The sequence below is a fragment of the Nothobranchius furzeri genome, chromosome 2, assembly GCF_043380555.1.
Source record: "Nothobranchius furzeri strain GRZ-AD chromosome 2, NfurGRZ-RIMD1, whole genome shotgun sequence".
Taxonomy (NCBI): Eukaryota; Metazoa; Chordata; class Actinopteri; order Cyprinodontiformes; family Nothobranchiidae; genus Nothobranchius; species Nothobranchius furzeri.
In genome coordinates, this window is record NC_091742.1 from 82,849,636 (window position 1) to 82,862,015 (window position 12,380).

Sequence of the window (12,380 nt, forward strand, 5' to 3'; positions counted from 1 at the left end):
TAAAACTTACAAAAACATGAAATCTGCTTCAGCTGGCAAAATAAATTACTGCAAACACCACCAGGATTCGAACCCACATCAGCACGTGGCAAAACTGAGATGGGAGATAGACACGCTAAGCATTGGACTCCATAGCCAAAGCAGTAGACTTGTCTAAGACCGAAGTGGGTGTGGGCGAAGTTTTACTGAAACAAAGTGTTTTACTTCCAGGTATAAAGCCAGACGAATGGAAATAACTCGCATTTAAGATAAATTACATTGCATTTGCAATAGTGCCAACGGCAATATTTGATCATATATTCTGTCTACCTTTTTTCTCAAAGATTTAAATTACGCAGAGCAAGGCATCTTTACTTAATTTTTAGCACATTTCATACACAAAGGCAATTCAACGTGCTTTCCATCAACAAGAATAGCAAAAACATTAAAATCAAGGCGACAGAAAATACAATTTAAAATTTAAAAAGAAACAGACTAAATTAAAGGTAAAGTGTGAGCAGATACAGTGCAGAAAGTGCAGCATAAGAACAGTCATTCAAAGGCTGATGAAAACATTAGGTTTTATATTTTGATTAAAAGTTCTAGAGTTGAGGCACAGCTGAGGTCATGAGGAAGCTGATTCCATCTGTGTGCAGCATTGTAACTAAAAGCAGCTTCACCTGTTTGGTTCTGACTCGAGGTTCTACCGGCGCACTGTTTCCTAAGGATCTCAGAGCCCTGCTAGGTATATATACCTGAAGGAGATCCGACAGGTATTCTGGTCACCATGCCACTGAGTGATTTATAAACTAGTAGAAGTACTTTGAAATGGATTCTGTAGTTTACTGGTAACAGTGTAGAGATCTAAGAGCAGGAGCGATGTGTTCAGTTCACTTGGTTCTTGTGGACTCTAGCAGCAGCATTTTGATTAAGCTGCAGTCGCTTCACAGCTTTTTTGGGAAGACCAGTCAAAAGACCATTGCAATAGTCCAGCCTGCTCGGGATGAACGCATGAATGAGTTTCTCTAGGTCCTGTCTGGACATGAGACCTCTGACTCATGCTATTTGATGATAAAACGCTGAACTAGTTATAGCCTTAATGTGACCAGTGAAGCTTAGATCTGAATCATACTAAGCAATGCATGCTTAGTATGAGGATTGCTGTAAAGATGCAATTTGCTGAGTTCCTTATATAGGAAACTTTTTAATGATTGGCTTAATGAACTGACCTGTATTCGATTGTTTACTATGTGAAGTGCCTTGAGACGACTCTTGTTGTGATTTGGCACAATATAAATAAACTTGAATTGAATCAATTATGACACCAAGATTTCTAACCTGGGTCTTTGTCTTTATAACTCTAGAGCCAAGATGAGCAATAACCTCCATCATATCCTTATTTCCAAAGACAATAGATTTAGTCTTGTCTTTGTTTAACTGGAGGAAGTCAGATTACATCCAATCCTTATTTTGCTCCAAACACTGACAGAGTAAGTCTAGAAGACCACAGTCACTAGGTGATAGAGCTATGTAGATATGGGCGTCATCTGCATATCTATGATAGGTAATGTTGTTATTGCTTATGACCTGATCCAGGGGGAGCATATAAAGATTGAAGAGCAGTGATCCAAGAATTGAGCCTTGGGGGATCCCACATGCCGTGATCAGCTTTGATTTGTGATCACCAATAGAGACAACATAACCCCTGTCTTCAAGATAAGATTGGAAGCAACTATGGACTGTGCCTGAAAGTCCCACCCAGTTTATGTGCCTATCAAGGATGTTGTGGTCCACAGTATTAAAAGCTGCACTGAGATCAAGAATCATCAGGACAGATGTTTTACCTGAATCTGTATTTAGACAAATATCATTTAATACTTTAATAAGTGCAGTCTCAGTGCTGTGGTGTTGTCTAAAGCCTGACTGGAAACTATCCAGCAGGTTGTTTGTCCCTAAAAAATGTTCAGCTGGATCATAACTGCTTTTTCAATCATTTTCCCAATGAAAGAGAGATTAGATTGGTCTGTAGTTGTTCATCTCTAAGGGATCTAATTTCCTTTTCTTTAGAAGATGTTTAACAGCAGCAGTTTTCAATGATTTAGGAAAAATACCTGATATTACGGAACAGTTAATTTTCAGTAAATCAGCTTTTAAGCAACTAAATACATTTTTGAAGAAGTTAGTTGGCAGGTTGTCCAGACAGCAGATAGATGAGTTTAAGGCCTTTACTATGTCCTCCAGTGTTTTAGCACTAATCACACTGAAAACTGGCATTCTAGCCAGATTGTTGCTGTGATGCTGTAGCTGTGGTATGGTTGTGTTGGTTGACATGGAGAAATAAATGGTTGATCTGATGTTTATGATTTTCTCATTGAAAAAAGCACGATGTGGAACCTTTAAGGTACACTTTTTCAGCCTCTGTTGGATTAAAAAATGCCAGCTTGTAGCTTTAACATTAAACTATATGCGGCTTGTTAGTCTACATATTTAAAACCTGATCCAACATTAAATCTACTTGAGGGTCCTTGGTTGGCTTGGCTCTAGTATGACTTCAAATAAACCTACAATGGAGTATAATAGTGAGTCCGCTGCTTGAAGCAGGATCACTTTCCCTTTTATCTGACAAAAACAGAAGATCAGCAGACTTTATGAGTAGACATCGAGCTAGATTAAGGCTGGGTCAAAGTCACATTTGGTTTTCAAGGCGTCTACAAAGGAATTTGTTTTTAATTAGCTCACAGATAAAAATGCTTTTGCATCAGCAGTCTGGTCTAAGAAAACACAGACTGACTGGACAAAGTCAGTCTGTGTTTGGGTGTTTGGGTTAAAGACCATTTAACCCAAAGTAACTTTGCTCCTGCCCTTCCTGCGGAGCTGAGAATTGTCAGCACACTCGCACCATATTTAACCAGCAGGCAGTGCTTGTGTTGATGAGTATGAGTGTCCTCAAAAATCCCCACAAACAAATTCAGAAAAGCACCGCTGAGAAACAAGACTTTGGTCCAAGTGAGGTTTGAACTCACCTCCTGACCTTACTGATTACTACTCAGGAGAGCACACAGAGCAGCCAATAGCACGTCTGTCAATATTTAATTTCTGCAGAACTGCCCTGGGCTCTGAGTGTACTGTAATTAATCATTGTACAAGAACAGCTGAATCACAAAACAAAACTGTCAAGATTGTTTCGATGAAGCGCTTTTATCACGTTTAACTTCTGAAATTTGATATTGATTGTAAATTTTGATGTGTGTGTATAAAAGCCCCATATTATGTGTGATTGTGCTTGGATGACATAAAAAGGTAAAAAGTCAGAGGTGTGGCACAGGAAACCAGGAGGGAGAGAGGAGGAAGGAGGTCAGTGTGGTGGCACGTTACATAATTCTCTTTCTGCATTGATTTATAGCTTTGCTGATTTGGCCCTGAGCCAATATAGACCAGCCTTTATAATATCCATCTGAGCCCGATCCCAGGCGGAGAGAGAAAGAGAGTTGGACAGTGAGATAGATGGCGACTGGTCGAGAGAACAGTGAACAAAAAGGAGGGAGAGATAAAGTGGAGAATGGAGTGAGTAATAGCTGAGAATTTTGGGCTGCGGCCAAATTGAAGCGAATAAAGAGAGCAGAGAGAAAGGAAACGGCGTCAGATAATGAGAAGAGAGGGAGGGAAACAAAGCATTTAAGAGAGCATTTAATCGAGCGAGATGGAAATAACCTGGATATGGGGCAGGATGGGGAGTCGGTGACAGAGCGAGGGGAGGGACGTGGAGAGGAATGTGTGTCAGTGGGTGCATGGCAGGTTATTCTTGTTGGTGTTTTCAGTACGGTTATATAACAGGCCTGCAGGACTGGGCCGTGCAGCCAGACTCACTGGATCTGCTGGACTGGCTGGGTTTATTGTGCATGCACGCACGTGCGCATGCACACACACGCGTAAACACACACACATGACACATCTTCAAAAAGAAGGAACACAAAGTGCCTGTGGCTACACTCAGGTTATAAACAAACAGCTTACAAAGATTGGAGAGAATAAACCAGAGCACATGCACAGATGCAGGGAATGTGTCAGATATTCTGTTTCACTTTAAAGTACCTGAGTAACCAACGTGTCTGTGTAGCTTTATAATGAGGTGAGCTTTTTAAGGGTGTTTTAAGGGGACAGTTTATACCCCCTTACCCCTTAGTTATTGTTCTATGGTCGATACAAAACATGTTTATGAAGTTCTTTATTCTAAATTCCTCTCACTTAAAGTTTTATTCTTTGAAGTATCTTCCAGAATGAGCCGCTTCAGGGCTGCCGGCCACGCCTACAATCCCCTGATTGGCTGCTATGTGGGGAGGAGCTTGGATATCCGGGAGAGGCTCTGAGTAGAGCAACTGCTCCTCCAGCGTCAAACAGGTGGTAGTGGTTTCTATGCTAATGTTCTTCATTGTGATGTCACAATAAAGGACATTTTTAGGCATTTAATTTCTAAACCAAACACTGACAGAATATGCATGGATGGTTATCATTCATGTTTGGTGTGTTTAAAGAGGCAGTAAAGACCCACATAGCAGCACAAAATAAATGCAAAAACAGAGTTTTGGATAAATTCCCCCTTTAATATCTGGAAGTTTTTTGGATAAATATCCACAGACGCACACAAAAAACATCAAAAAGGCTTGAATACAGGAGAGACAATACAAGCCTCGTCAGAGCTCTTTAGCTTTGGTAAACTTGACAAAAAGAACAGCAATTAAAATAAAAACAGGTCATGACAGTTGAGACCAGAAGTGTTTAAACTGGTATTGTGATTTATAGTTTTTATAAAATCACAATTAGAATTTTAGCTTTTACAACATGTTCCCTTAAAGCACATGTGCCAGACACAAGGCATTTTTATGTGGCCCGCGAGATAAATATCAAAAATATATTAAAACTGACCCGCTGGCTGATTTTACCGCAAAGACTACAACTCCCATGATGCTTTGCTGCGTTAGCGCGGAGCCGAAGCGCCCCCTCCTTTGTGTTTTTTCCAGCGCCTGCTGCCGGTGTCTGCAGCTCTGCTGTCTCGGACAAACTAAACACTCCTCTCACTCAGCGCCGAGTTACTCAGCTATTTGCCGACGTTGAAGCCCAGATACGGAGATTTTAACCACTCAGTAATGTGTTCACGACTGACAGAGAGTTTTCCATCTAACTTTCAGACAGTGCTTTTTTTTTTTCTTTTTTTTTTTTTTACCGTGTCCTGTCTGGCTGTGAAGCAAGCAGAATTGATGTCTGAATGCTGGTAACAAGCCTTACAGATTTACTCTCAGGTGGAGCATCAAAGCGTCTGCTTTTAATGTCATGCCTGATACTTAAAACTTTATTGTTATTGTTTTTGAATGCTTTGTAATTCCGACCAGACACGTGCTGATATAACTCCAGCGAGCAGCGACACGCTCAGATCAGCATGACTCTGTGGCTGCTGTAGTTTTTATTTTTCCTCCCCGACACACAACAACGTGGAGAAGCTGCTCAGACATGTTCAGCAACACAAACCTATGTGAGCACCTGTTGTCATCTAAAGTTGTCATTATTATGATGAAGATGAACAAAACAACACGAGTCTCCTCCTCAGCTCAGATCAGTCCCATGATGCAGGTATCTGGCTGGAACAGGTGAGCATCACAGTAAACCAGTGGAGCAAACTGAGCTTTAAATATTTTGGTTTTATGTTCTTTTTCTGCTCCAAAACATGAAAGTTAACAGGTGAGATGTTGCATTTTCATTTAAGATACAATGATATATTTATTTTGTTGTTGGCCCGTGAGAAAAGATTTAACCTACAGTAAACAGGAACTGGAAAGGCTGCAGATAGATAAATAGAATAGAAAATCCCTTTATTGTTCCTCAGTGGGGAAAGCTAGATGTCACAGCAGCGATGACACGTATTACAGGAGAAAAAAAAGGAGAAAAAAATAAGAAAAATGAATAAACAACAAGAAAACATAAATCCTGAATAGATTTTAAAAATGCTGAATGTACCACAAGTAATGAATACCACTGATGACTTGCTCGTGTGTAATTTGGTTATTCCACATTCAGTGTTAATGCAAAAGTAACACCAATCTGGTGATTCGATATGTCACAATACACAGGAGATGATACAATTTATCATGATCTAAAAGCCAGACGCTATTTGCAATTTTAATACAGAATTAAACTTCCAAGACACATCCAGTGTTATCGCGAGATCTGGTTGTTCCGTCAGAATGAAGGTGGTGAAAACTGCTGCCACCAGGCTGCTGAAGTTTGAATTGCACCACATAAAAGAGATACAGCAAATGTTTGCATGTCAATTTTCAATAAAAATTGATGCTCTGCTTGTAAATATTGATTCAGTATCATAACATGAAATATGACATTTCAGTGTATCGATATTTTCTTACATCCCTATTTTTTACACAACAGATATTTAAGACTCTCTCTCTATTGAGAATTAGCCCGTGTTTGTGCCTGTACCTTGAATGGTGTTTAGGGTTACCAAGGTAACACTAATGAGCCACTGGCATAGCTTCAACATCTTGTTTTGATCCTGGTAATGAAAGTTATGAAAGGCGTCATTTAAACAAGAAAGCTGTTATGTACAAACACACCCATTTCAGCCATGTTTAACTTCAATGTACAATCTACTTTGTATTGTTACCATCAAGCCAAGGAAAATTTAAATTTCATTGAACCCTAACCCTTAAACCAAGGAACCAACACCCTGTCTGTTTTTAATTCCTCCTCACATTTCCTCTTTGACCCCCCCCCCCCCTCCAGCCATTGCTGGATGTACCACAGATGTATGATGGGAAGGAAATGGAGATAAAGGCAGAAAACCAGATTAATGGCTGAATGAGGGAGAAGTTGGGTGAGAAGATGGGATACAGAATGAGCAGGAATGAAGCAAAAGGCTGTGCTTCAACAGGCTTCCTTTGTCCTCCCTCCTTTTAAAAGACATAAAGAAATATTCAACCGAAGGGTGTGGGTGAGCTGATTAATTGCCAATTAATGTTTAACAAGGTACAGCTGTGTTCAATTAACACTGGTTTAGACCTCCATCTCTTCTAGCACCCATCCCCCTGAAATATTAAACCCTCACCTTCTCTTCCTGCTCAACTCCTCACAACTTTTACTCAAGAGGAGACCATCAGAAGCTGGAATCAGGATTAGAAACATTTAAATTAGATCCTATAAAAAGTAACTGGAGTTAAGTTTTCAGAGAAATGTGCAACGCCTGCAGGTTAAGAAGTGACGAAAATGCAACACTTGAATAAAAATGTCACCCACCAGAATGGTTGTGAAGCCAGTGGAAATTAAACTGTAAAACCTCATTTGCTCCTAACACCAGTACCAGGATTTTAAAAGAGAGAGGCCCAGCTTTATTTCCTCATCTCTTCCCTTTGTTAGCTTCAAACTGAGCTGATCCTCTACTCCGGTTCATGAAGCCCGTAGAAAACAGGAAAGGACTCACAAAGTTGAAGCTGAAAGAAAACAGCGCCTCCAGTGGCTGGCTGCAGTATACAAATAGAACATCTGCCTGCTTAGGAAGCCAAAGCTAAGGGGACTGTTCTGGGTCGTGCTGTCCACAATATGAAATATATATTTGTCACTATAGCGCGTTAAATTATGACATCACTAATTAATCAAAAACACCCGCAAAAGTTTCTTTAAATGGTCTGAAAGTACAACTCTCTGAGCGTTCAAGGCATTTTGATGGTTTCTAACCACTAATCACAAATAAACATGAGAAAAAGAAGTTCCAAAGCACACAACAGCAAGGTAAGAACCAGTACTGCCTGGAAAATATTGTTAGAGGTCTATTTGTTTTTTAAGTCGAGACAAAATCTCATTTATTTACATCAATGGTGTCCAACCTTGGTCCTCAAGGGCCCCAAACCAGCATGTTCAGTTGTTTCCTGCCTCAACACAGCTGATTCAATCACCTGTTCAGCAAGGGCCTCATTTATCAAGCTTGCTTACGCACAAAACGGGGTCAGAAAACTGCATAAGCAACTTTTCACGCAAACTTTGGGATTTATGAAAGAAAACTTAGCGGAAAAATGTGCGCAACTTTAAGTTGACTAAGGAGCTGGTTTACGCATATTTTGGACATGGGAGAGCACCTGCAGTGCTGCTGCTGAGAAGGATAAAATTATGAAATCCTGCAGCATTATCACTTGTACTGCTTCATACACACACAGAACAAGACCCCCCCCCCCCCACACACACACACACACAGCCTGAAGCGCAGAATACGGTATGCAGAATATCAGCAGGGGACAGATTGAGACAGAATGTCATGCGTCTGTAACAGTGTGTGTCCCGTCACAGTGATCCGATTGATCATGCGCCCTGGCTACTTGTACAAGGGAGATCTCCATTTGGGTGACCGGTTAGCGCATGTGACTTTCACCTTGGAGTCTGGGGTTCGAATCCCGATTGGACCATTTTTTTAATATCCTCCACAGATCTCTGAAAAATTCACAACATTGACGGCTTCAGCAACACTGTGCCACTCCATGGATTTTCTCTTATTTGTTTTGCAAAAGCACTTCCTTTCATTTCTCCACCTTACCCCCCGGGTACTTCAACTTCTGCTTCTGTGAGATAGCGCTTCCTTGATCTGCGGTCGTGATCAAAGTGTTGCAACAAGCTGGCTCATGTATATGCATGAGATCCACAAGGCGCTTTGCATCGACTATTTATGGCAGAAAGTGGGCGTTATCTATAGTTGTCTTTGAAACTGTCTCCACACGCAACTGGACAGCGTAGGACCAATCAGAGTAATGGACAACGTGATATTTTCATCGCTTTGGAAATCGGTCAAACGGGCACTTTACCGTACACTTCTGAAAAGGAAGAAGCAATAAAGAGCTTAAGTACCTCTATCTGCTCATGTCTCAATAGGCGTTTTTACAACACAATGCCGTCAATTTGCCACAACACCGTGGAGGCATCAGGAAGCTTTAGGTTGTTTATAAGTGGTCTGACTGTGGCAATCAAGTGGCGCAATCATGTCCTTTTTATAAATCATTAGGCGATGGCGCCATAAAGGGGGTATGGGGGTGGTCCCTTCGCTGATGCGGACTTCAGTTTATCTTGGACATAACTTGCATTTCATGCGATCGAAGCCTCGATTGTTATGTTTTTTTAACAAGTCGCTCCTAAAGGCGTTTTTAAGACACCACTGCAATAATATTGCGCTGATTTCCTGGCATGGTGTGTCTTGTAAAAAGGTTTATGAAGAGCCCAAGTCTAAAAACCTCAAAATTAATGGCAAAGCCATTTCAAACGACCGCTGTTCCTGAGAAGACGCCATCTTTGTAGTTTTCCTCCATTGTAGCTTGGTGCTAAGCCTGGCCGGCATCTCTCTACAAACACAGAGTACTGTGACTGGCCCGACCTAAAACTGCACAGGCCATCAGTAGACCTGCTGAGGTTACAATGGAGTGTGGCTGTAACAACCTGCAGAGCTAAATCTTGTGCTACTGCTTCGGTTGGTCTAGATTTCTAGACTAGCGAGTTCAGGAACCGCCCACTAGGACCACTTCAACTTCCGAGGTAAATTGCTACCTTTATACTTCAATGTTCCTAACAAAAGGATCTGTTTAATCTGTGCCGCACATGTAACACACATCATCATAGCTCAGCGACTTCTATGTGAAGACAGTTTATCTAGGAGTAGACCAACGACATCACTATGAGCTCCCACTGAATGAAGGAAGCACCAGATGAGGACCACAAACCACAAAAATGGAAGTATCTAAAAAAAAAAAGAAGCGTGAATCGGTCTCCAACCGCCCTAAAACACCCATCTCCGCCCTCTCCCTTCTTCCCTAACAGACTTGAGGAGCCCCCAACCCCTCGGCGTGATCACACAGATGGGTAATATTGAGTGGTAGCAGCACAGGGTGAAATGGGATTTGTCCAAAATAAATTCATCTCACACCGCTGGTCAACTCTCTGTCACCGAGACATTTTAATTCTCCAACATGCCTCGGTTTGCCCTTTTCTCTCTGCGAACAAAGACCCTCTAAAATCCTCTTTTTTTTATTCTTCCCTTCATTCATCTGATTAAACGTCTGTGTGGATTTTCTCGCTCTGTCTCACTCCCTCTAAGGCACATATTTTCTTACGGTGTGAGTAGAAAATCCAGTCACACTCGTGATTTAAGCAGAAAACGAGGAGCAACAATGAATGTAAAGTATTGCATCTGTCTGGCGTGTGTGTGTGACTGTCGGTGTGTTTGTATGATTTTTTTTTTGGTTTTCATTACAACCTGATACCTCCACCCATATGCTCACAAAGGAGAGTGGGACAGAAGAAGGGAGGAGAGGTGGAAGAGTTGGCTGTCACTCTTCACACACACCCCTCCTCTTCCTCTTTATCTGCTCTCCTTCTTTGTCTCCTCTCTCCTCCTTTCATCTTTAGATCCAGGCAGAATGGAGCTCAGCTTCCTCTCAAAGCCCAGCAGGTGTGTGGTGTGTCTAATTGTATGTAAGTGTGTGTTTGAGTGTGAAAAATGTGCTTTAAAGTCTGGTGTTGCGAGTGTTAGTCAGATGTGTATGTGTGTTAAATGTGAGTGTGAGTCAGATGTGAGGGTATTGGAGATATCTTGTTTCCTCGAGGGAGTCCAGGCCCATTTCCACTGTCTGCTGTAGCCAACTAACCCAGCAGTGCATCGATAATCTATTAGAGTTCAAACACACACATGCACGGACACACACAAATATCAGCTTGTTCCTCTTACCTGCTGCTAGTGAACACACACCTAGTGTGAACAGGCTCGTGAGTGGGTGGGCCGATGCTTGACCTGAAAAATCAACCATGACATGAATATTAGAAGTGACAGGAAATTTATCAGCGTGATTAGCTGAGACAGATCATAGAGTACAGCAGATATTCTTTACACACACACACAACACACACACAACACACACACACACACACACACATGGTCAAGTCAAATCCATTACACATTAAGCATATCATTAGAGGTTTCTCTAGCAAATGACTGCACTTCTGGTTCAGCCTAGGATCAGTTCGTCTTTGTTTCACCAGCTGTTGGCCTAAAATCTACCTGAACCAAAAGAGACTAAGTAAACACTTGAGCTGTGAAAAAAAGAAACTCTGTACATCAATGAGAGCACCACTTTTTCCTGCCTCTCATGCCGCCAGCTGACATTAAACTCAAAGGCAAATGTCACATGTAAATGCTCCTCTGTGTGGTGCATCCAGCATCCTTCAGCTACCAGGTTTAAATCATGATGACCAACTGAAAGGGTAATTTAACCATTTAATCAGGTGTTTTGGGGCACAGAAACAACTAAAACTTGGTAGGTAGGGGCTGAAGAGGACCAGGGTTGGACACCAATGGTTTAAAGTCACTAACTGGTTTTTGTAGCCTAGAAATCTAGACCAACCGTAGCAGTACCAAAACATTATCCTCTGCATGTCTGTCTAGCCACGTTCTATTGTAGCCGCAGCAGGTTTACCATTGGCCTGATCAGTTGTGTGTCTTGTGTCGCGGCGTTCTACGTTTGTTGAGCACGCTTAACACCAGAGCTGCCAAGGAGAAAACCTTGGTTGTAACGGGTGGTTATTTGTGTTACTGTTGCCTTTCTATCAGCTCCAACTAGTCTGGTCATTCTCCTCTGACCATCAACAAGACATTTTCACCCACAGAACTGCTGCTCACTGGATGTTTTCTCTTTTTTGGACCATTCTCTGTAAACTCTAGAGATGACTGTGTGTGACAATTCCAGAAAATCAGCTGTTTCTGAAACACTCAGACCAGTCTGTCTGGCACCAACAAACATACCACATTCAAAGTCACTTAAACCACCTTTCTTCCCCATTCTGAAGGTTGGTTTGAACTGCAGTGGATCGACTTGACCATGTCAACACACCTAAATCATTTAATTGCCACCATGTGATTAGCTGATTTGTCATTTTTGTTGGACAATAAAGTGGTCAGAGAGTGCACGTTTGTTATTAAAAGACAGCAATCTTGACTTGTTTTAATTGAAAATTAACATTTAGACACTTAAAACATGTCATATTTCAAATAGAATTTAATGTTTTCTAATTGCTACCTTTAATATCAGTTTATATACAGTCATTCCAGCATTCCCTTAAGTCCCAGCTGAGTGAGAGTTAAGTCACAAGGTCCTATAGGCCTAGACCAAGTCCAAATCCAAAAAAGATTCTTCCAGTCCAAGCAACATCCAACTTCAACTGCCACTGTTTAAAATTGCGCTAAGAAAAGCAAGTGAAATCAATGTCGGAATAAGCACCTAGCCAGTGCTAATGTTCGCCTATTATATTAGGTCAGATTATTGGTCAAATTTAATTTCCATGATTTCCGAAAGCCTGACATGTTGATTATT

General features: G+C 41.4%; 1 protein-coding gene across 1 annotated transcript in view; it reads right to left on the minus strand.

Annotated features, from left to right (window-relative positions):
* The window catches only part of kdm6ba (lysine (K)-specific demethylase 6B, a), a 192,769-nt gene that overhangs the window by 64,224 nt on the left and 116,165 nt on the right, over positions 1–12,380 (minus strand). Inside the window, exon 4 of the mRNA XM_070548070.1 lies at positions 10,742–10,804. The gene's annotated coding sequence lies outside the window, so the exon portion shown is untranslated. The remainder of the gene's footprint in view (positions 1–10,741; positions 10,805–12,380) is intronic.